This window comes from Embiotoca jacksoni, unplaced genomic scaffold (genome assembly GCF_022577435.1).
Source record: "Embiotoca jacksoni isolate LCO1_2020_lvr unplaced genomic scaffold, fEmbJac1.0.p SCAF_3, whole genome shotgun sequence".
NCBI classification, from domain to species: Eukaryota; Metazoa; Chordata; class Actinopteri; family Embiotocidae; genus Embiotoca; species Embiotoca jacksoni.
Window position 1 is genome coordinate 20,689,224 of NW_027185381.1, and position 2,500 is coordinate 20,691,723.

The window sequence follows — 2,500 nt, forward strand, 5'->3', positions numbered from 1 at the left end:
TGTAACAATGTTCTGTTTCTGCCAGTGTTCTCACCCCCCTCCCTCGTCCGTCTCATTGGCCTCACATGATGAGCTTGATGTCATTTTCCCCTTCTTTCCCTCAAAACCAGAGAACAAAAACAGGCCAGGGAGTGTGTGTTTATGTGTGTGCACAGTATGGTTTGTGTATGTGTGGGTGTTTAGGCGTCTGTGTGTGTGTGTGTGTGTGTGTGTGTGTGTGTGTGTGTGTGTGTGTGTGTGTGTGTGTGTGTGTGTTTATGTGAGCCGTTGCCAAATGTTTCCACGATGACGTGATCTTACTGCTCTGCTTGCCTCCTGCTCTTCTTCCCGTTCTCCTCCATCACTCAAGAGTCCTTTGCCGGCGCAGAGGGGCCGCACACACACACACACACACACACACACACACACACACACACACACACAATAAAACACACTCATACGTATACACTTTAGTATGCAAAGGAGGAGAATGACATTTTCTCCCACATCCACGCTATAGGAAAGATGTGTATAAATTCCAAGTAGTGCAGATAAAGAGCTCAAGATGTCAGTACAAGCACACACACACACACACACACACACACACACACACACACACACACACACAGACACATGAACCAGACCCACACATGATATTTATGCTTAGAACTACTTGAAAGCAAAGTGACTGCCATTTATGTTCATTTCTTACTGTGGTGATGATTGCTGTGACTCATAAAAAGGTGAATTATGATGAGTGAGGTTGTTGAGAAATCCTGTGACTGTGCTTGTATCCAGTGTTGTGGACTTGTTATATAATTAAATTACAAAATAAATGTAATCTCTTACAGTTACTGAGAAAAAAAACACTCATTAAAGTGCAGTTACTATTCAAAATGTTGGTGATTACAAAGGGGTAACATCTGAATGTATGTTTTTTGGGTGAAAAGGTTATACGTGAAATATTATACTCACTCTGTTGCCTTCTGTCTATGTCTACAGGCTCCATTCATTTGGAAGGATGAGATCACATTTTAAACCTTGTTTTGGATTTATTGCCCCGCCTCTCGTCTGCCAATTAAATCAATGTGCTTTACTTGAAGCAAACGCAGGGAGGTGGTTTGCTATGTTGATTGATTAGATGAAGAGATATTTAGTCATTCGGGAGCCAGTGTCTAAATATCAGCCTTGTTGATAGTTACATCATCACTCAGCATGACCTGAATGTAGACTTTGAGGTTATGTGAACATTTTTCCTCTCCTGCAGTCAGTTGTGATCTACATACTTGTGATTTGTTTTGATGGTTGTGGTTTAAAATGAAAATATTTCAATTTTATTCAAGTTATATTGAAGAACCTTTGATAAAAGTTTGACAGTAGTCACTGTTGAGTAGTTAGAGCAGTACTCAAATGTAATTAGTTACATTCCTTTGATGAAGTAACCTAATTAAAATGTTCGCATTACTTATTACATTTCTAACAGGGTAACTAGTAATCTGTAACCTGCTACATTTCCAGAGTAACCTTCCCAACACTGGTTGTACCACAGTGCCCTAAATACTTCGACCGTAGTGTTTAAGCTGGTTTGTGTATACAGTTCGTTCACAGCACGTACCTTCTGGCTCCTGCTGCGTTTGAAATCTATCTGGGGGCCTTTTGAACGCCCCAACCCGCCCCTGTCGTGCATTCATCCGGCATGGTGTAAAAATAGTTTGTTGAAACTGTTACCTAGGCTGTGTCAACACATCAGGTCAACAGGAGCTGAGGCTGAACAGCGCGCTAACCCAGGCCCCCGGTTCACCGCCATCTGCACCTCATAACTCGAACCTCATCATGAATTTGGGCCAAGCGCTATGTAGTTCGGTTGCTGTGCCATCAGTTTACTGCTGCAGCTTTTATGCTGATGGCTCTGACACACATGTGGAGTGGAAATTTCCAAAGGCAGAAGAAAAGGAAAAGGAGTAGCTTACAATTATGCTAGTTTATCCTACTCAGCCCTGGCATGCATCCACCAAATTCCAGTCATGCTCGGACTGCCCACTGCTGCTCCTGTCATAGCGTCATTCCCTGGAACAATGGTGGATTCCTGTTTATCACCATGCCGTCTTTGATTTACTTTATCTCTGACATGCCGCAGCGCTGCTTCCTTATTTACCTATTTGGATGCCATGTTGTTGTTTTTTCAGCTTTTTAATCAGATTTACACTGCAGCTTTGCCATGTGGTTGAGATTGTATTTCTTAGCAGCCATTTGAATTGTGTTACAGTATGAGAAGATCTATTTTAAACATGCAGTCTGCTAATTATTTTCCCCAAAAAAAGGCAAAGGGATTTTCTTTTCCAGGCTTTTTAGCAGAGGCTTCGACTAGTTGCCTGTAGCAGAGCAGATAGTTTAGATCCTCAGTGGTTTAACACTTTTCCTGGTATGTATACAAGCATGTAACACTGGTCTTATTACCGTAAATACATGCTGACCACACAGAAACATTTGGGTTGAACCTCGGCGGCTGTTTCCTGATAAA

General features: G+C 42.0%; 1 protein-coding gene across 6 annotated transcripts in view; it reads left to right on the plus strand.

Annotated features, from left to right (window-relative positions):
- dusp8a (dual specificity phosphatase 8a) overlaps window positions 1-2,500 on the plus strand; it is a 43,951-nt gene that overhangs the window by 25,371 nt on the left and 16,080 nt on the right. The window lies entirely within an intron of this gene.